The 21,500-nt window shown below is 42.7% G+C and overlaps 1 protein-coding gene, 1 non-coding gene and 1 pseudogene across 2 annotated transcripts in view; 1 reads left to right on the top strand and 2 right to left on the bottom strand.

Annotated features, from left to right (window-relative positions):
• AK4 (adenylate kinase 4) overlaps positions 1-21,500 on the top strand; it is an 85,824-nt gene that overhangs the window by 15,551 nt on the left and 48,773 nt on the right. The window lies entirely within an intron of this gene.
• LOC122678217 lies at positions 2,583-3,226 on the bottom strand (annotated as a pseudogene).
• On the bottom strand, positions 15,255-15,327 carry TRNAE-UUC. Its single transcript has one exon. It is a non-coding gene; the product is annotated as a tRNA-Glu (tRNA).

The following is a 21,500-nucleotide window of genomic DNA, read 5'->3' as shown; positions in this document are numbered from 1 at the left end:
CAGTGGGTGTGCAGTGGTATCTCATTGTGGTTTTGAATTGCATTTCCCTAAGGACTAATGATGTTGAACATTTTTTTCCGTGTCCTTTTGACCATTTGTATGTTTTCTTTGGAGAGAAGTGTCTATTTAAATCCTTTGCCTGTTTTTAAGATTGGCTCATTTGTCCTTTATTGTTGAATTCTTTATATATTTTGGATGTAAGTCCCTTATTAGATATATGATTTGCATATATTGTCTCCCATTTTGTGAATTGTCTTTTTATTTGTTTATATTTTTTTGACCATGTTGCATGGCTTGTGGACTTTAGTTCCTCAACCAGGGATTGAACCTGGGCCCTTGGCAGTGAAAGTGCCAAGTTCTAACCAGTGGGCCACTAGGGAATTCCCTGTGAATTGTCTTTTTACTTTTTTAATGGTGTCCATGGAAAGTTTTTAATTTTGATGAAGTCCAGTTTTTATGGTTTTTTTTTTCTTCTTTTGCTGTTTGTGAGTTTAGTGATGTGGCTAAGACACCATCACCTAATCTAAGGTGAAGCCATTGTTTTTAAATATGAAATTGACAGTTTGATTCGCATTTTTAATAGGTCATTCAGGCTGTTTGTAAACTGGATTGGATGGTTCTAGAGTGAAACTTCCAAGATCAGTGAAGAGGTTGTTATAGTAGCCACAGACAAATGGTTAGACTTTAAACTTCAGGAAGCACTTGTTAAATCAAGATATTCCAGTGGCATCTTGTTATTAGGAATAAAAAAATGGTCTCAACCTTTAAGAAATTCACAAGGTAAAACATACAGCCAATTAATTGTTTTATCAGGGAGATTGTACTGAGTACTATAAAAAGGCATGAAAAATTATAAGAACAGTGGAGGGAGTTCATTTTGTATCATCAATATCTAACACAGGCAGTGTGTAATAGTTGTTTGTTATACTTTGAGATGACAGAGTAACTGAAAGCTATGGGAGAGATGGCGTTAGAGCTGGGCCTTTACAGATAGGTTAGGTACTGGCAGGTGGAAAAATGGGAGCAGGGTGTTTTGTTTCTTTCAACTTTTGAGTTTTTTGGTCATACCATGCAGCATGTGGGATCTTAGTTCCCTGACAGGGAATTGAACCCATATCCCCTCCATTGGAAGTGCAGAGTCTTAGCCACTAGACCTCCAGGGAAGTCCTGAGAAGGGTGTTTTTGAAGGATCATGTCTGGGAGTAGGTGATTAAAATTAAGGGTATTTTGATTAGGTTCTAGAATTGGGGATTATAGGCAATAGGCTGGAAATGTTCTTGGCGGGGGCAGGAGAGGGGCTGTCTGTGTAATCCCAGATGGAGTTTGTAAATAGGAAAACTATGGGGAGTGCCTTCCTCAGATTCCTTTAGCGGTGTGACTGTTACTGGTGGACTGGTGGAAGGAAGTGGAGCACAGCTAGGGTCGTGTCACGATTGTTTAGATCATAGTGGGATGTTTAGAAGTAGTTTAAAGTAGTGGGAAGAAGTGTTTGGGAGAAGCTGAGGTGGTGACATCAGATGTGACTGTATGGGAATGGTGGGCAAGGGTAGGTCCAACTGCAGCCCTTTGAAGTGTGAAACTTCAGTGATTGTCAGGGAAAGTGGTCCCATTTAACAGAGGGGTGCAGTCCATACCTGTGGGAAGTTCCAGTTGACAAGAACCCCTGTGGGTTTGGCGTAGCAAGTGGCTGGCACTGAAGCTGGCCCCATGGCATAGTGGAAATGCTGTTGAGCTTTGGAGTCATGCATACCTCGGGCTCAACGTCTTACTGACTTTGTAAATTTGGGGGAAGTTAATGAACTTGATTTCCTCCTTTGTAAGAATCCCTATATCATAGGGCTTTGGGGAGGGTCAGAGGAGGTCATTTATGTCAAACACCTGGCAAGTAAGAGGATTCTCTGGTTTGTTCTCCTCTCTGGAGTTATATATTTTCATTTCATTTAAAAACTTCCTCAGTGAATGTGGTGCTTTGAATAGTCAGTGATATAATCCAGTGGTGTTTAGGAGATGTGTCTGGGTGTGTGTGTGTATGTGTTCACCACTCAACCATTCTCTGTTCTGCAGAGGTTATAAGCATTTGCTCATTGTTTTAATTGTGTTGTCCTATTTTCCTTTGAATTTGTCTTATTTCCGTTTTTTTTTTTTTTTAATTTATTTACTTGGCTGAGTTGGGTCTTTGTTGCTGTACTCAGGAGCGCTTTTGTTGTGGCATCTAATTGTGTGACAGGGCTCCCGAGCTCTTGGACTAAAGTAGTTACGGCCCACGGGCTTAGTTGCTCTGAGATGTGCTGGATCTTAGTTCCTGGACCAGGGATCAAACCCACGTCGCTTGCATTGCAAGGGCAGATTCTTAACCACTGGACCATCAGGGAAACCCCTTGTTTCCACTGTTATCCAAACAAAGCTACTTACATGTGTGCCTCTTTTGGAAGGCAGGGAAAATTGCTTTTTAAAAATTGTGTCATCATTAAAAGGACAGTTTTCTTTCTTTTTTTTTTTTAAGGTAGAATAAGGTTTGTTTTTATTGAATGTGTGATTTATGCAATTGCTGAGGCTACTACGTATAGAGAAGAGGGGGAGAACTATTTCTTGGTCGCTTCCTCCTTGGACAGAATCTTGATGATTTCCTCCCTCTTGGCCTGAAGCTGCTCTTCATGGTGCTTGAGGGCTTCCTCGGTCTTAGACCTGCAGGCCTTAGCCTGGTCCGCCAGAAGCTTCTTGCGAGCTTTGTCTGCCTTCAGCTTGTGGATATATTCCATGATATATATATATACATATACATATATATATATATATATATTCCATGGATATATCCAGCTTGTGGATATAATCCACTTGTTTTTGAACATGTTACCCTTCACCTTCAGGTACAGGCTGTGATACACGTGGTGATCAGTCTTCTGAGCATGGTATCTTCTGAGCAGCCAGCACAGTTCTCATCCTCTGCTTTCAGGTTACCTTTTCGAACATTCGAGCATTGGCAGTACCCTTTCGCTTATCTATGCCCATATGCCTGCCCTTCCAGCGAGCCAAGGTGTTTTTCCACCACTGAGTCCAAGAAGTCATAGGCTTCCAGGTGATCAGCCCATCTTTGTTTGGCTTCCGGATCTGCTGACGGGAATTGGCCTTGGTGATTTCATTAGTCTCCTTGAGGTCCAACCAGACCGATTTGCCACAGCAGGGGGACCCTGGAGACAAGCCTTTTCTGAAGCCTGAGCATACTCATGGCTGTGGCCACAGCAGTGAAAGGGAAAGGACAGTTTTCTTATGTTTACCTCTTTATCTGATAGGTTAGATTTTCTCAAGGTCTTTTCATAAACAGAGTAGCTGACATAACTGAAATTCAACTTTTGCTTTGCTTGGTTTTCCTAAATTTTAACACTGCTGCTTCTGTATTTTTCTTCTACATGACCCCTGTAGGTCTTGGGAAAAATAGCCAATGTAGTTTGTAGGAGAGCTATAAAATATTGATTGTATGTATGAGTAGTTTCCTAGTTTTCTTAAATAGTAACTATAAATACCATCTCAGGACATAATTTAGTTTTTCAAAGAGAGAGATTGACTTTCAACTTGCATTACTTCATTGGCTTAGCTTTTAAAAAAAATCAAGAATGCAGCTTGGAATAAGATGAAAGTGCAAAACCTTTTCATTGAACTCAGTTTTGTTTCAGTTTTCTAGGGTTCTTAGGAGCTAAACACTATGCATAACAATAACTGTGTTAGGTTTAATTATTTGTTCCATTTCTTAACATCTTAGAATTGGAAGGGATTTTAAGTCCTTCTGTCCAAGTGGCCATTCTGTGTTAGATCCCTTCTACAGCAGCTGACAGCCAACTTGCCTCCTCTGGAGGCAGGCTCTTTCATTGCTGGACAGGTCTAATTGTTGGAAGATTTTTTTTCCCCCCTCATACTGAGATGAAAGCCAACTCCTTGAAACTGTCATCCATAAACTGTCATCCACTTATCCAACTTCAGTCTTTTGTTGTCACATAAATTAAATCCACTAGCTCTTCAGATAATTGAAAATAGTTGCTAGGCACCACTTCTCTGACTTAAGTTGTCTTTTTTTTCCCCCCAAGAAAAATAGCCCTTGTTCCCCCAGCCATTCTTCCCATGATATCTTTTCTAGGTTCTTTTGCAGCCTGATTTCACTATGGCCCTTTTAATCTGCAGTGGCCATCCCTCCTGACAGCTAGCTAAATGCGGCAGGATCATTGCAGCTAAGTTACCGGAAAGCTGGGTTCACCTCTTAGTGGATGTTGAGCCAGTAGACACAACCAAGCCAAAGTACGGGAGAATGAAGGACTTATTACTTGCAGCAAGTACTTTGTGATCTTTCTCAAAGCAGCATACCCAATCAGCAAAAATCAGTTTAAGCTAAGGCTACATGCATATTCATGAAGGGGCTTGAGCCAGGAGAGTTCAGCCTAAAATTGGGGCAAAGGCCAACAATCTAAGTCTTGGTTGACTGAAGTCTGGAGGGCAGCATCCTTATCCTATCTTGCATCTGGGTTGGGGTCCTAGTTTCTACAGAACTCAAAGATATATTATTATGTATATCCTTTGAGGAGTAACTAGGACTCTTGCTTTATCACTGAACTGATGTTTGACTGCCTTTTCTCTATTCCAGCATTCCTTTGTTCCCTTAAGATCATTATTATTGAGACCTGTTCAAGGGCAAGCATCCTGATCAGGGTTAGATCACAAAATGTTTTAGGCCAAAATGAGTTCTCTCATGTCAAGAAAGCCATTCCTGGTTCTCTTTCTCCAGGGACCGCCTACCCTATCTGCTTACAGTTATAGTGGATTTACTTCTATATTCTACTTCCTAAATGAATACATTATTTGGGAGTATTTCTGAACATGTCCTGCAATTCAGTGTAGCTCATGTAGCTTCATAAAGCTGACAGTACTTGAAGATTAGTGCGAAGACCTAAGTTCAGACACCAGCTACTCCAGACTATTCAGCTCTGTAGTGCTGTCCTTGAGTGAGGGTTCAGAGATCTTGCTTTCTTGGTTCCCTCTGAGAATTAGGGACAAATTAGATTCCAGGAGAAATTCCGGATGGAATTAATCAGCCTAAATATTGCAGGACACAGATCAGCAGTGAACAACTCATGACCGAATTTACCCAGATTGTCATTAATTATAGCTTATTTGGACTGTTTCCCACATATTATTTTATGAAACCCAGGATTGTAGCAACTTAGGTTACCAAAGAAGAGATGAGGCCAAATCAATTGAAAAATCTGAGCTTGGAGCAAAGTTTTATTGCAGGGTCACGCAAGGAGACTGGTGTCTTGTGCTCCAAACCCCATGAATTCCCTGATGGCTTTTGTGGAAGTTTCTATAAACAAAATTTGGGGTGAGGGCTACAGGATGTGTGACTTTTCTTCTGATTTATTGGTGGTGAGGTGACAGAGTGGTGCTCCCAAATTACCAACCCCCACCTGGGTGGAGCCTTAGTTCCTGCGGAAGAACTCAAAGATTCTGTTATGTAGTCCCTTGAGGAGGAATCAGGATGCTGCTTTAATCACTGTACTATAGTTTCTTGTTTGTTCTTCCTTTGTTTCTGCATCCCTTATTTCCCTGATTGGTAGCTGTTTGAATCTGTCCTTTGGATCTTTGGGAGGGTTTAGGAAGGAGGCTGAAGCCTTTATCCTTTAAATAAGAAATGGAGGTGACTTCACTGGGCTTCCCTGTGGCTCAGCAGGTAAAGAATCTGCCTGCAATGCAGGAGACCTGGGTTTGATCCCTGGGTTGGTAAGATCCCCTGGAGAAGGGAAAGGCTACCCACTCCAATATGCTGGCCTGGAGAATTCCATGTACTGTATAGGTCAAGGGGTTGGAAAGAGTTGGACATGACTCAGCGACTTTCACTTTCACTGGTGGTTTAGTGGCCTAGACTCTGAGCTCCCAATGCGGGGTGCCCAGGTTTGATCCCTGGTCAGGGAACTAGATCCCACATGCTGCAACTAAAGATCCCACAGGATGCAATGAAGATCAAAGATCCTGTGTGCCGCAACTAACCAAATAAATAAAAGAAATAGGGGACCCAGAAAGACTTTGTGTCCATTGGGGCCCCACAGTATCCTGATCAGTTTCACCCATGCCAGATACGTTAGTGACGCAAAGCTCTGAGAGTTGCCTTTAATAAGAGTTTGTGCTATGACCCACATAGCTGGGTTTGGAGTCTGACTTGGCCACCCTAGCTGTAGGAATTTGGGCAAAGCATCAATGGCTAACCTTTTTGTGTTTATTCATTTATAAATGAGAGTCATGATAGAGCTGCCTCATCAAGTTTCCCTGTGTGAAATAAGTTAATATGTTTTGGCAGGGCTGAGGCTAGTTTTAAAAGAGCAAGCAAGGCACCCTCCTTAAGTAAAAAATTTAAAGGGCTGCCAAAAAAATCAGTCATCAAGATAAATAGTTTAATGGAGTAAAATAAGGCACATGTCAACATTTGAAAATTTATTGTTTTAAAGATTTATTTTTATTTATTAGTGGCTGGTGCTGGGTCTTCATTGTGGCATGTGGGCTTTCTTTAGTTGCAGCGAGCAGGGGGCTACTCTCCAGTTGTGGTGCTCAGGCTTCTCAATGCAGTGGCGTCTCTTGTTGTGGAGCATGGGCTCTAGGGCTCATGGCCTTCGGTAGTTTTGGCACGTGGGCTCAGTCGTCATGGCTCCCGGGCTCTGGAACACAGACTCTGTAGTTGTGTTGCATGGGCCCAATTGCTCCTTGTCATGTGGGATCCTCCTGGATCAGGGATTGAACCTGTGACCCCCGTATTGGCAGGCAAATTCTTCACCATTGAGCTACCAGGGAAGTGCCAAAATACCAACATTTTAAATAGAGACCAAATCTTAAAGGACTGAGATTGGGGTGAAGTGAGTGACAGTGAGTTGTACAAGTGCAGGATTGGATCCTGTCTTTATTTAAAAATTTCGTAATTTTTCATCATGGGTTTTTTTGCCTTGAGAAATGAAATATTTCCTGCCGTATCAGTAAACAAAGGATGTCATAGTCATCAGCAATTGCAGCCACCACGGATGGTGAGCTGGTGAGCCCTGGGGAACTCAGGAAGAAAAAAATACCTGCCATCTAGCAGCCATCAGACTGTAGCCGCTCCCTATGTTGAGCCCTGAAGAAACTCAGGATGTGATGACACAGGATACAGACCCCAGATAGATTCCTTCATATCAAAGGAGTGATTTCAGTGAGCTAGGACTTTTGTATTTTTCTATATATAGAAAAATGCAAAATTCCTTAACTTGGGATATCTGGTTTTCTTTAATCAAAAATAATCTTTTGATATTCAAACTACCTGCCCTTTGTTGTAAAACTCTACCTGGCTCCTCTCCTCACCTCCTTAGTGGTTCTCCAGGGTTACTTGAGATGCTGTCTCCTAGGCTTGAAATACTAAAAATTCTCTTAACTTTTAAGTTGTGAATATCTTTTAAATCCATAGCCTTAATTTTGGTATTTTAAAACATTGAATAAAACTTTAAAATATTATTTATCTTGGTTACTAGAGCTTGTTTTCTTTTATATCCTCTCCAATTTTTGGCCCAAAGTGAGTGCCTCACTAATCTCACCCCGGTTGCAGACAGATGTGTTGTTTGTAGTTATCACGGGGATGTTAGTCTTGTGGAGGAAATGTGTTCTGAAAGCCTCATGTAAGGATTTCTTTCCCCAGCATAGATGTTTCTGTTAGGTTATCTCAGAGTGCCAGTCCAAATCTCATCAAGGTCAACTTTAGGTTTTGAAATGTTGTGTTTCAAATACTGCTAAAGTTCACAGCCAGAGAATTAAAAATGCATGTACTGAGCTTATGTCTAGAGGAATCTAGCCAAACCAAATAGCACTGCAACATTGCTTCTCCTCGATGGTGGGGATTGTGAAAGATGGACACAGATGGTGGCTGAGCCGGAGCTGGAACTACTGTTAGTTGGCGAGAGATATTCTAAGTGACAGAAACCAGACCCCACTGGGGATTATAAAGTGGTGTTTCTAGAAGTTAAATTATGATCATAGAATCTTTCTTTAGTTCTGGTTCTTCTCCAGTTTGCCTTTAGTTATACAGACCTGATTATAAGCATGTCTTGGAAATCTTTTTCATAGTTAGTGACCAGTGAAAGGCAAAAAACAAACAAACAAAAAGCTACAGAATCTGATGTTTTAAAGCTTTCTTCTTGAAAGTCCAGTTGTCACACAGGCAAGGCCAACTGTTAGGGCACCACTCTGTTGCAGTGATCTTTCCCTCTTTCCTTCATTCCTTTCTACTACAGATTCATCCAGTGCTGCTTTCTGAACAGAGTAAGAGACATAGTCCTTCCTAAAAGGTGGTCCAGTGGTTAAGAATCTGCCTGCCTATGTAGGGGACATGGTTTTGACCCCTGGTCTGGGAAGATTCCACAAGCCTCAACTGCTGTGCCTGAGTGCCCTTGAGCCCGTGCTCTGCAACAAGAGAAGCCAACGAAGTGAGAAGCCCGGGTAGTAGTGCCATCTGCTGCAACTAGAGAAAGCCCGTGCACAGCAATGAAGACCTTGTGTACCTCCCCCTCAAAAAAAGTCGCAGAGACTGGATGTTGTTGATGCGTTGCATAAAATATGTAAAGCTAAATAAACTAGTAATCACCATCGCAGTTGTCATTGGCTTCCATGAGGTTTACATTTACCTGCAGGTTTTATCATTTTGTTTTTAGATTCCCAAGAGGTGGAATCCAATTGTTTACTTGTAGTAGAATGAATTAAAAACGTAACTTCATTTTGTTGACTGCTACCAGACCATGCTGCCTTGCCATGGCAAGGTGGATCTACTGCATGAATTTGATCATTTATAGAGACTCCAGGTGTTTTTTGGCTTAGTGTTAAAAAAAGAAAAAAGGAATGGGAAATTCTTGTCTTGAGTGTATGTCACCTTCTTTGTACCAGTTTTTAGAGAACAGCTGTGGCAGCTGCTTAACTATACATGTCTGCTTTGTTTTCCTTCTTTCATTTGGCAGGTGGAAAAAGTGTGAAAGTTTAAAATTGAGTGTAAAATTGTATATCTGGTGGAGCATTCAGATTTCATGTATATGCATATCTAGCAGAAAAAGATGTAGAGACTTGAGTGTAGAATAAGTGTAGAGGTTGAAATCACTAGTATACTAGTGGCACTTTGATTTATAAGGGGATATATATCCTCAGATATCCAGGAACTCTTCTTGAAGTAGAGGCAACTCTGGGAATAATTATCTTAGCCTGAAAGCCATCCCTTGGTTTAATGGGCAAAGTTTAATGTTTCCTGTTGGGTAATTTATCAGCTCGTCTTCAAATTAGTTAGTGAGGTTAAGACTTCTAGAGTCAGAGGATGAAATCCAATGCTTTCTTCTCCTGATTACTTCTGCTTCTGGGCAAGTTCGGACTGAGTTGTCAACAGATTTGCAAATCGCAAATCCTGGTGGGTAGCATTGAGTCATTGTGATATGTAACCTGGGAGAGTGACTATTCTCAGGAATAGACACACTGTCACAGTCAGGGTGATGGGTGACACTGGGGAACAGTCTGTGGCACTTGACCAGTACTCCAGGATTATCTGTTGAATTTGGAAGACTCAGGTTCCCATCCTGTGTGCTTGATAGCTCAGTTGGTAAAGAATCCACCTGCAATGCAGGAGACCCTGGTTTGATCCCTGGGTTGGGAGAATCTGCTGGAGAAGGGAAAGGCTACCCACTCCAGTATTCTGGCCTAGAGAATTCCATGGGCTGTATAGTTCACGGGGTCACAAAAAGTCAGACACGACTGAGCGACTTTCACTATTAGATTCCCATCACCTGCTCAGTGGGTACACAGCACTTCACTCCATCATGTACAGTTCTGATCACTCTCTAATCGCTCTTTTTTTAAAATTAAACTTAGTTTTTTTTTTTAATTTATTTATCTGGCTGCAGCAAGTGTTAGTTGCAGCAGGGACCTTCTGTCTTCTTTGTAGCATGCAGGATCTTTAGTTGCAGCATGTGAACCCGTATTTGGAGCATCGGCATCTAGTTCCCTGACCAGGGATTGAACCCGGGTCCACTGAATTGGTAGCATGATGTCTTAGCCACTGGACCTCCAGCGAAGTCCCAATATTTCATTCTTTTTAATGGCTTGGTAATATTCTCTCTCTGTATATGTGTGTGTGTGTCTGTGTGTGTATCACTCATTTTCTTTATCCATTCATCTACTGATGGACGTTTAGGTTGTTTCCATACCGTGGCTATTGAACTGCAGTTAACATTGTTGTTGTTGTCTAGTTGCTGAGTCATCTCCTACTTTTTTTGCAACCCCATGGACTGTAGCCTGACAGGCTTCTCTGTCCATGGCATTTTTCAAGCAAGAATACTGGGAGTGGGTTGCTATTTCCTCCTCCAGGGGATCTTCTCAACCCAGGGATCAAACCCGAGTATCTTCTGCCTCCCGCATTGACAGGCAGATTCTTTACCACCAAGCCAACTGGGAAGTCCCACAGTGTACGCAAGGCTACATAAATCTTTTCAAGTTGGTGTTTTCATTTTCTTTGGATAAATACCCTGAGTGGAATTGCTGGATCATATGGTAATTCTTTTTTTTTTTTTTAATTTATTTATTTTTGGCTGCACTGAGTCTTCATTGCTGAGCACTGGCTTTCTTTAGTTGGGAAAGCAGGGGCTACTTTATAGTTGCCGTGTGGGGGCTTCTCCTTATGTTGGCTTCTCATGTTGTGGAGCATGGAATTAGCTGCTCTGTGGCATGTAGAATCTTCTCAGACCAGGTTTCGAACCCGTGTTCCCTGCATTAGCAGATGGATTCTTTACCACTGGACCACCCAGGGAAGTCCCAGGTGATTCTATTTTTGATTTTTTGCAGAACCTCTGTACTGTTTTTTATATGGTTGCCCTCTGGTATTATTATTATTGTTGTCCTTGCTGGTGTTAAAGGATGATGGCATGTGGGCCTTCTCAGTGGACCATATATCCCACTGGGAGCCCTAGAGGAAAAGTGTTTCCCTCCTCTTCTTTTCCTTTGTTTGTAGGACTGCCTGCTACCAGCCCTGGGAGGCTGGTGAATGTGCACGTCTTCGGTGTTCTTGGAGTAGTTCTCCATCCGAGTATTGCCAGAAAGCTATGGCAGAGGGAGAGAGAGAGGACCCTTCCCCCCACCCCCACCGTGGGCAGCAGTAGCAACCCACCCTGTTTGAGCAGATGGCTCTGGAGGAAACAGCAGCTTCCCTTGTGCAGATCTGCAGCCAAAATCCTGCACAGAGAGGCAGCTGACAAGATGCCTGGCACAGCCAGATCCATACCCAGGCCTTCTGCAATGGGAAGGAATTCCTTTTATCTTGCTTTAAAAGTGAAAATCCCCTCTGTCCTCTGCATGGGGCTAGTAGTTGGGTTTGGTCAGGTCACAAGAGAGGCAGAGAAAATCTAGAGAGCTTGTGATCATAAAGTATGATCCTGCTCCTTGGGGCTGGAAGTGCCTGTATCGTGGGTGCCAAGGCAGACTTGCGGCACTTGAGCTTGAGGAGATGGCTGAACACTCTGGGTCTAAAACTCAGCCTTGATTTTGGCAAACCTTACGGATTACTTGCCTTTTCCCATTTGTTCCCTTGCCCAGATTCTGTTGCCTTCATCCCAGTCTGCTTTTTCTCCTGCTGCTTATGTAAGGCAGCATGTGGTCCTTCACCAGATGTTCATGGTGCGTCTATAAATGCATGTGTTCCTATTCTGGGCCAAGAAAATATTCCAAAATTTTTTTGGCTTAATGAAATTTATAGTATCTTTTTCCTTTCATGATTTATTTAAAAGTCTAAAATGAAGTCACTGTGCAATTTTATTCTTTGAATCAGTATGTGGGGGGGGTCACATAATTGATCTGCTGATGGGATGAGAAAGCTTAAGGATATTCTTTGTGCTTAGACATTCGATCACCTTCTTTCTCAGTAATGCGAGCCCCTCCCCTACCCAAAGTCGTGGCTTTTGTCCATGCATATTTTTATCTTGGCTATTATAGAAAACACACCCACTGCCAACACATTTCTGGACCTAGGGTACAAAATTAGACTAAGTGAATGTAAATATCCAGTCTGGCTAGAGAGGTAAAAAGCAAAGAGGCCAAACAGAGCATTTGCCCTTATTCCCAGGCACATGGGTCAGGCCTGAGTTCTGGTCCAGACCCCGCTTGTCATGTCTAGCATGGATATAGTGGTCAGCACCTTAGTGGTGCGTGAAGGCAGGGAGATGCTCCTTGGTCTCACCTGTGCTCACTTCAGAGGTAGAGTCTAGGTGAGTGAAAGGATCCTGCTGTGGTTTCAGACGTGCTAAGCAGTGTGAAAGCTCAAGTCCAAAGCCAGGTATATTAGTACCTATACCTGCGCTCATCTCACATGCTAGCCAAGTAATGCTCAAAATTCTCTAAGCCAGGCTTCAACAGTACGTGAACCCAGAACTACCAGATATTCAAACTGGATTTAGAAAAGGCAGAGGAACCAGAGATCAAATTGACAACTTCCGCTGGATCATAGAAAAGCAAGAGAGTTCCAGAAAAACATTTAATTCTGCTTCATTGACTACGCTAAAGCCTTTGACTATGTGGATCGCAGCAAACTGGAAAATTCTTAAAGAGATGGGAATACCAGACGACCTTACCTGTCTCCTGAGAAATCTGTATGCAGGTCAAGAAGCAGTGGTTACAATCTGACATGGAACAATGGACTGCTTCCAAATTGGGAAAGGAGTATGTAAAGGCTATATATTGTCACCTTGTTTGTTTAACTTATATGCATAGTATCATGTGAAATGCCAGGCTATGCTGGGCTTCGTGAAGCACAAGCTGAAATCAGGATTGCTGGGAGAAGTATCAACAACCTCAGATATGCAGATGACACCACCTTTATGGCAGAAAGTGAAGAGGAACTAAAGAGCCTCTTGATGAAAGTGAAAGAGGAGAGTGAAAAAGCAGGCTTAAAACTCAGCATTCAAAAAACGAAGATCATGGCATCCAGTCCCATCACTTCATGGCAAATAGATGGGGAAATAATGGAAACGGTTGCAGACTTTATTTTTTTGGGCTCCAAAATCACTGCAGATGGTGACCGCAGCCATGAAATTAAAAGACACTTGCTCCTTGGAACAAAAGCTATGACCAACCTAGGCAACATATTAAAAAGCAGAGACATTACTTTGCTGACAGAGGTCCATCTAGTTAAAGCTATGGTTTTTGCAGTAGTCATGTATGTGGATGTGAGATTTGGATCACAGAGAAAGCAAGCTGAGTGCCAAAGAATCGATGCTTTTGAAATGTGGTGTTGGAGAAGACTCTTGAGAGTCCCTTGGACTGCAAGGAGATCAATCCAGTCAATCCTAAAGGAATCAACTCAACATTTACTGGAAGGACTGATTGAAGCTCCAATATTTTGGCTACCTGATGTGAAGAATTGACTCATTGGAAAAGACCCTGATGCTGGGAAAGATTGAAGGCAGGAGGAGAAGGGGACGATAGAGGATGAGATGGTTGGATGGCACCACCGACTCAATGGACATGAATTTGAGCAAGCTCCAGGAGTTGGTGATGGACAGGGAAGCCTGGCGTGCTGTAGTCCTTGGGGCTGCAAAGAGTTGGACACAACTGAGCGAATGAACTGAACAGAGGTATAGGAAATTGGAATTCTGCCTCTGAAATTACAGAGGAAGAAGAGTTCACCTCCCTCACTCAAATGAGGAAACTTGAGGCTGCAATCAGTGAAGGACATTGATGTGTTCAGGCCATGGGCAGTGACTTGGAGGCAAACTTAAAAGAGTCAAGACTCCAGATTCCCACTTTTGTGGTAATTCATTGTATCATATTGGCTCTTTGCTTCATTATGAAGGCAGTTCTATGTTTTTGAAAGGATATTGTTCCTTGATTAAAAATATAGATATTAGTAATCAACTGAATGATCTCATTTAAATGTGGAATCTCAGAAACAAACAAAACAAAAAAACCTTGAGCTCATAGATACAGAGAACAGATTGGTGATTGCCAGAGGTGGGGGTTTAGCCTGTCAAAAAGTCCAAACTAAAGTATAAGAGCCCTTGGGATGCACATATAGTGTGGTGGTTATAGTTAATAATATTTTATTACGTATTTGAAATTTGCCAAGAGAATATATCTTTTTTTTTCCCCCTCAAAAGTAATTCATTTGTTTATTGGATTTCTGTTTTATCTTCTTTTTTTATGGTCATGTTTTCCAGCATGTGGGATTTAGTTACCCAACCAGGGATTGAACCCGTGCCCCCTGCGTTGAGAGCACAGAGTCTTAACTGCCAGACCACCAGGGAGGTCCCTGGTTTTCTATTTTGAATATAGAAATATTTATGTGTATACACACTAATGAGAATAGACCTTAAATGTTCTCTTCATAAGAAAAAAGTTTGTGGCTATGAATGTTGACGGATGTTAACTGGCTTTATTGTGGTGATCATTTTTCAATATATACAAATATCAAGTCATTATGTTGTAGATCAGAAACTAATGTTATGTGAATTAGAACTCAATAGAAAAAAAGAAATCACACTAAATTCTTTCATTTTAACCTCAGAATTAGTGGTAAAGAGAAACATTTGTACTTTACGTTTGGGTTCAACTCTAAAAAGAAAAAATAATTTTTTTTGCTATTAACCTCCTTTTAACCTTGGGAGTAGTGATTGATCATATAGATCACAAGTAGTTTTCAAATATTTATTCAAATAATTTTCACCACAATTTCCTTTGGTTAAGACACCAGTAATAATAATGATCTTGTCCCGTGCTAAGTTGCAGCCTGCCAGGCTTCTCTGTCCGTGAAATTCTTCAGGCAAGAATACTGGAGTGGGTTGCCATGCCCTCTCCAGGAGATCTTCCCAACCCAGGGATTGAACCCATGTCTCCTGCAGCTTCCACTTTGTAGGCAGATTCTTACTGCTGAGTCACTGGGGAAGCCCCAGTAATGACCCCATGATGAGGTAAACATTTTATCCGGAGACTAAATGGCAGAGGAAAGGTTTTGAAGACACGAGTGCTTTGTGTGAAGTTAGGAGCGATGTGGTCAATGATTTGATCCTAGGGGGAACTTAGTCTGATGATGTCCAAAGGAACAAAGAGTGGATAGAATAAAGTCTTTATAGTTTCAAAATGTTGCCTGGTTTTACATTAAGTAGGTTATACATTTATCTTTGGTACTGTTCCTTTCCTTTTTTTTTTTTTTTTGCCTTGCTGTGTTGCTTGTGTGATCTTAGTTCCCTGACCAGGGATTGAACCTGAGGCCTCAGCAGTGAAAGTGTGGAGTTCTAACCACTGAACCACCAGGGAATTTCCTCTGGTCTTCTTTGGTCTTGGTTTACAATTCCTAATATCTTGTGATTTATCAGGAAACCATTGGGTAGAACCTAACTTGTGACACATAGACACCCAGAAGAGGAGATAGCTCAGAGAGGCAGCAGGTTTTTGACAGCTGAGCCTAGTACAAGCTCTGACTTGGGGTGACTTCCAAGCAAGCACCTGCATGTTAGTTTGGAAATGATAAGTTGTTTCCTTCACACTAAACTCTTCGCTTATTCTGTTAGATAATATTTTGGAGTTGCGCTCTCAGAATCTTTAAGAGGTGACTCATGCACCACTTGTGGGTGTTGGAGGATGTCAGGTGGCTTCGGAAGGGGCAGGCATCCACTTGCAGGAACAGATCCTTTCTTGTGAAGAGCTCCAGTTTGGGATCCAAAGACAACCTGTGGTGATGATCTTTCTGCACCAGCCTGAATAGACTGAAGCAATCATCGTGAGACCCATTAACAAACTACACTGTGTCTGTTTATAATGGTTTGCTTATTAATCCAGTAATTTATTTTACTCAATTATTCAAGGCTTACCAAAGAATTAGAAAAAATAATATTTAAAGGAAATATTTCTGTACATAATTCTTACTGTGATTAAGAAGGTCTTTCTAAGCCTTAATTGGCTTAAAGCGTTGACTTTATCAGGACTGCTGAAAAATACAATAGATATAAGATTGTGGGTGTAGTGGTAATAAAGTTCATCTAATCTGTAGGACCTTAGCAATGGAAGGATGGAGATTTTAAAGATAGGGTAGCTCTTGATCTCAGGTACAGTGGCTCTTGCTGTTGTTAAGTTGCTAAGTTGTGTCCGACTCTGCGATCCCATGGACTGTAACCTGCCAGGCTCCTCTGCCCATGACATTTTTCCCGGTGAGAATACTGGAGTGGGTTACCATTTCCTTCTCTAGGGTATCTTCCCGACCCAAGGATTGAACCTGTGTCTCCTGCATTGCCAGGCAGATTGTTTACTACTGAGCCACCTGGGAATCCCATAATATGTGGCCTCAAGGAGATTATAATCTGGTGTGGAGGATTTCTGAACAGCCTCCATTGAACACAATGAACGATGTGTAGGTAGATGTGCAACCACATGTAGTTGCACAGGCTGTGACCCTGCATAGGGAGTGGGCGGGTACTTGGCTGGGGAGTGTTGGGGGTGGGCTTACAGTCCAGCTTGGGTTCTGTCCAGCAAGCTGTGTTCCCTGGCTTACAGCTGAGTCAGCTTTGAGAAATGGGCATCTTCCAAAGGCAATATCTTTTTTCTCATGTCTGAAGACACATCATGTACTAACTTCAGCCCAGGTGCTGGTGGAGTGCAGGAGAGAGGATTACTCCTCTGAAGGGAGTAGGAAATACATGGCTGTGAGGTGGCTGGTACATGAAGTCCTTGAAAGGTGATTCTTCCAGGCAACCTCTGTCAGCCCTTCAAAGCCCAGTTCTAGGGAGGCAAGTATTCTCGGACCTAAGGTCAGATGGCGGTGACCACCTGTGTGTCCCTGTGTGTCTCAGGCACATGTCCGTCAGCACTGTCTTTCTCTCCTGTCTTGCCCTTTCCTCCCTGAGTCTGTGGACTGCTCGAGGAAAGAGACCTTGAGGGAGAGATCTGTGGGGGAGGTCAGGTGTGAGGAATAGTTCCAGGTGGATCAGAAAGATTTTGATTGCCATCCTGAGGAGTTTCCACATCATCCTGTAGGCCAGGGAATGCATTCTTGGTGTTGGAGGAGGAAGCGACTTGTGCCAACTATATTTTCTTTTCTTTTTTTTTTTTGGAAAGCTTCTTGGAGTTGTATAGACATGGATCAGAGGAGAGAAGGGGCCATGTGGAGAGTTTGGAGGTATAGGGTTGCAGGGTGCTTAAGAGCTTGGTAGGAAGCAGCTGCACAGAAATAGTTGCTGTAAGTTTTTATTTAGTTGAAGACATGTATTTCCCACAGGGCATACTATCACCATTAATGCATATATATCCTGCACACACACATTCTTCCAGGTGCCGTTACTGGTAAAGAACCTGCCTGCCTAAAGCAGGAGACATAAGAGGCACGGGTTCAATCCCTGGGTCAGGAAGATCACCTGGAGGAGGGCATGGCAACCAACTCCAGTACTCTTGCCTGGAGAATCCCATGGACAGAGGAACTGGCAGGCTACGGTCCATAGGGTCTCAAAGAGTCAGACAAGACTGAAGTGACTTAGCATGCATACATATATGACAGAAATGTATGTTCCTGTCCCTTTTGTTAGGGATTTGCTTCACCCTTCCAGGAGAATGGACTCTAACATCCAAAGTGCCATTATTCAGGGAAATGCTCTCAAACACTGAGAGACAGTGTAGTAAAGTGGTTAAGGAAATGGAGACTACTTGAGTGTGATTCCTGGCTCTGTTACTTATTATTAGCTGAGTTACTTTCGGAGAATTACTTACTCTTTCTGTATTTCAGTGTACTTGTTTGCGAAATGGGGAAAATACTAGCATTGACTGCATAGATATTTATGAGGATTGATGGGTTCGTGTGTATAAACTGTTTCGGACAACACCTGGCATATAGGAACATATTAGAAAAGGCAGAGGAACCAGAGATCAAATTGCCAACACCCGCAGGATCGAAAAAGCAAGAGAGTTCCAGAAAAACATCTACTTCTGCTTTATTGACTGTGCCAAAGCCTTTGACTGTGGATCACAATAAACCGTGGAAAATTCTGAAAGAGATGGGAATACAAGACCACCCGACCTGCCTCTTGAAAAATCTGTATGCAGATCAGGAAGCAACAGTTAGAGCTGGACATGAAACAACAGACTGGTTCCAAATAGAGAAAGGAGTACGTCAAGGCTGTATATTGTCACCCTGCTTATTTAACTTATATGCAGAGCACATCATGAGAAATGCTGGGCTGAATGAAGCACAAGCTGGGATCAAGATTGCTGGGAGAAATATCAATAATCTCAAATATGCTGATGACACCACCCTTATGGCAGAAAGTGAAGAAGAACTAAAGAGCCTCATGATGAAAGTGAAAGAGGAGAGTGAAAAAGTTGGCTTAAAGCTCAACATTCAGAAAACTAAGATCATGGCATCCGGTCCCATCACTTCAAGGCAGATAGATGGGAAAACAGTGGAAACAGTGGCTGACTTTATTTTTGAGGGCTCCAAAATCACTGCAGATGGTGATTGCAGCCATGAAATTAAAAGACATTTACTCCTTGGAAGGAAAGTTATGACCAACCTAGATAGCATATTAAAAAGCAGAGACATTACTTTGTCACCAAAGGTCCGTCTAGTCAAGGCTATGGTTTTTTCAGTGGTCATGTATGGATGTGAGAGTTGGACTATAAAGAAGGCTGAGTGCGAAGAATTGATGGTTTTGAACTGTGGTGTTGGAGAAGACTCTTGAGGGTCCCTTGGACTGCAAGGAGATCCAGCTGGTCCATCCTAAAGGAGATCAGTCCTGGGTGTTCATTGGAAGGATGAAGTTGAAACTCCAATACTTTGGCCACCTGATGTGAAGAGCTGACTCATTGGAAAAGACCCTGATGCTGGGAAAGATTGAGGGCAGGAGGGGAAGGGGACAACAGAGGATAAGATGTTTGGATGGCGTTGCCGACTCAATGGACATGAGTTTGGGTAAACTCCAGGAGTTGGTGATAGTCAGGGAGGCCTGGAGTGCTGCGGTTCATGGGGTCCGGAAGAGCCGGACACGACTGAGTGACTGAACTAAACTGTAATGTGTGTTTGTAGGGGAGAGTGAGAGACAAAGTTGGCCTTCTCGGTGGTGTCCTGAGGGATCACTGTGAAGGGATGATACTGAGAATGGGCAATGGTTTATCCTACTTTAGGCATCCTTAAGCAGGTATCAGGCTCTTTTACAGTGGTCTCTTTCACTGTTTTCTAACTGAACAATGAAGAGAACACGGAGTTGTTATGTGTTTCTGGTGATTTAGCCAGGCCTCTTGGCAATTTGCTGCTTTTTGGACATTTGCCCAGCTCTGTCTTCTGTATTTAGTTTGCCATCACTTTATAGGCAGTCAGACAAAAAGAAGATAAGCACGGTGTGTGTAATGTAAAGGATAACAGTTGTGTATCCACCACTCAACCTAAGGCATAAAATGTCACAAGTACCTTGGAAGTCCCTATATGTTCTTTCTCTATGACCCCAGCTGCTACCCTGCCCCTTGTAATTATCCTCTTGCTTTCCAATACACTTTTGCCATAGTTGTGTGGGTCCCTCAATACATCTATGGCAAAAGTGTATGACAAAACAAGAGGATAATTACAAGATGCAGGGTCCCTCAATGGGGCTTCCCTGGTGGCTTAGGCAGTAAAGAATCTGCCTGAAATGTGGGAGACTAGGGTTTGATCCCTGGGTAGGAAGATCCCTTGGAGAAGGAAATGGCAACCCAGTCCAGTATTCTTGCCTGGGAAATCTCATGGACAGAGGAGCCTGGTGGGCTACAGTCCATGGAGTTGCAAAGAGTCAGACATGATTTGGCGACTAACACACACACACATGGGTCCTTCAATAGTACTTTGAATAATACAGTGTAATTTAATCTGTTTTAGAATTTTATATAAATGGGAGATTTTAGGACAACAAAAAATATTTTTATCTCCTGGTCGTGCCAGTGAAATATAGGAGGCTATTCTTATAACTTGACTTTGTTTTGAAGTAGGCCAAGTTGTCAACTTGATCCCTGACCAAACCATCAGTGGCCTATAACAAACAGTGTGGTCCTTGTGGCTCCTGTAACAAACAGTGGTCCTTTCATTGTTTCCCTGACATGTAGTGCAATGAGCCATGCCTGGCACAGACTAGTTGCTCAGTAAAATTTCTAAATGAATTGTAATAGCAAGGTCAATGAACGTCACGTGTTACAACTTCCATGTAGTTTGTTTTTGACATCTCTTTGCAACTGAACTGAATGTGGGCGTCCTAGCTGGGAAAGCTATATCCCAATGTAAATTCATAATCTAGCATACAGATGAGTGGTTGAAGTGTTTACACACCTGTCTGGTTCTGTCAGAAGTAGCTACACCTGTTATGAAAGGTGCAGTTAGCCCTGATCCTCTAGGGACTGAAAAGAGTTGGAGGGGCTACTTGGTCTTCAAGTGTGTATCAAACATCTGCTTTGGATCAGGTGCTGTTCATGGGGCATTCGAGACAGTGGTGTACCAGACAGACACGATCCTCTGTTGTATGCTGGGGAGGACTGACATGAGAAATAAAATGCAGATGTGGTGAGTGCTGTAAGGAGGGAGGAAGGATGCCCTGGGACCATATACTGAGGGCCTCGCTTGTTTTGGAGAAAGGAACTGGGACTGGAGAGTAGAGATGGCATGGGATGGCCACATGTGGGTGATGGGAGAAAATCTTTGAGGCCACTGAAGTAGGCAGGGGCCAGATCTTGGAGGGACTTGAAAGCCACTGCAGTAGAATCCCTTTGAAGTGTTTTGGCTTTTTTTCCACACATTTAAAAAATTTTATTTATTTATTTTTGATTGCTCTGGGTCTTCATTCCTTTGCGAGGGCTTTTCTCTGCCTGCGATGAGCGAGGGCTACTCTTCGTTGAGGTGTTCAGGCTTCTCATGGTGTTGACTTCTCTTGTTGTGGAGCGTAAGTTCTAGGGCAAGGGGGCTCAGTAGTTGCGGCTCCTAGGCTCTAGGGCACAGGCACTCTGGCTTAGCTGTCCACAGCATGTGGAATCTTCCCGGACCAGTGATGGAACCTTGTGTCCCCTGCATTGGCAGATGGAGTCTCATCCACTATGCCACCAGGGGAGCCCTGGTGTGTTTTTAACAGCAATGTGACTTGCTCAGATATGCAGTTTGTACCACTCCAGCTGTAGGGTAGAAAACAGTGGCATGAGATGGTGGGATGTGGAGGAGCTTAGTGTTATGAGGAAGCTACTGAATACTAAATCCTATCTTTTGAAGCCTAGCTGTAAAGGGGAAATAAAATTGGTTTGAGATTTGTAACGGGGCAAGATGATAATTTGCAATTTTATTAGTATAATTATGAGCCTTGTGTTCAAAACTGTTTATTTTCTGAGGTGAGATTTAAGGTTAAATGTAGCATCCTGCTTTGGTGAAACCACCCCTTTCATCTCCACGTGCTTGGAATTGCTAAGAAGAACCAAGTGCTCTGGTTATTTTTAAATGGCTC

This window comes from Cervus elaphus, chromosome 20, assembly GCF_910594005.1.
Source record: "Cervus elaphus chromosome 20, mCerEla1.1, whole genome shotgun sequence".
NCBI lineage: Eukaryota > Metazoa > Chordata > Mammalia > Artiodactyla > Cervidae > Cervus > Cervus elaphus.
The sequence above is the reverse complement of the archived record's forward strand: the minus strand, read 5'-3'. Positions and strand labels throughout refer to the sequence as shown.